The following is a 793-nucleotide window of genomic DNA, read 5'->3' on the forward strand; positions in this document are numbered from 1 at the left end:
ATCATCAATTAGTATTGCCATTAATAAACATTGCATTGCAGACAGTAACATGGCATATGGCTTCTCCTAGAGCCAGTAACATATACCCTTTATTGACACTTGGTGATTTAAGAAGTACATGTTACTCTGATGTTCTACCATTTGTATCCGGGGTTTAACTAAAGATTCTGCTACTACATTGTGTTATACAAGCCTATAAAAACCAGCTGAAACATGTTGTATTTATTAATAGATATATACATTTTATAAGATTTGTGTATAAAAACAAGAGCTAATCTCTAGGGAAAATATTAACCACAGAGCTATTCTTCAGGGCTTGCCTGTGGGATACAGTAGTGTGGAATACAAGGCAAAATCAATTGGGGCCAATAAAATGTCCACTAATAATGTGGTTTACAATGTCTTCATAGACATGCCTTAAATGTATCCTAAATTAGGCAATTGATCTCGGCATCCAAATTCAAGAAATCCTGACTTCTTAAAAAAAACCTATATGTCAGTTTACATAGTGAGGGGAGGAAAGGAAGCTATTAGATATGCTGCTATTATTCAAAACTACACACCTTTGCAAAGCATAACAAGGGTCATAGTGCAGATCCAGATTGAGTAAATAAAAGGGACCATCAAGTGACAATAGCAACCATTATGCCTAGTCAAAGAGTATGCCATGTTTACTCCATAGCTGAAATTAAAGCTTTCTTAGTGACCACCCTGAAATTGCCTTCCCTAACTCGGTCTGTCCAAGGGCAAACTGTCCTACTTCATGAATTCCAGCCAATCAGTTTACTCAAAG

The sequence above is a fragment of the Propithecus coquereli genome, unplaced genomic scaffold, assembly GCF_000956105.1.
Source record: "Propithecus coquereli isolate 6110/MARCELLA unplaced genomic scaffold, Pcoq_1.0 Scaffold219, whole genome shotgun sequence".
NCBI lineage: Eukaryota > Metazoa > Chordata > Mammalia > Primates > Indriidae > Propithecus > Propithecus coquereli.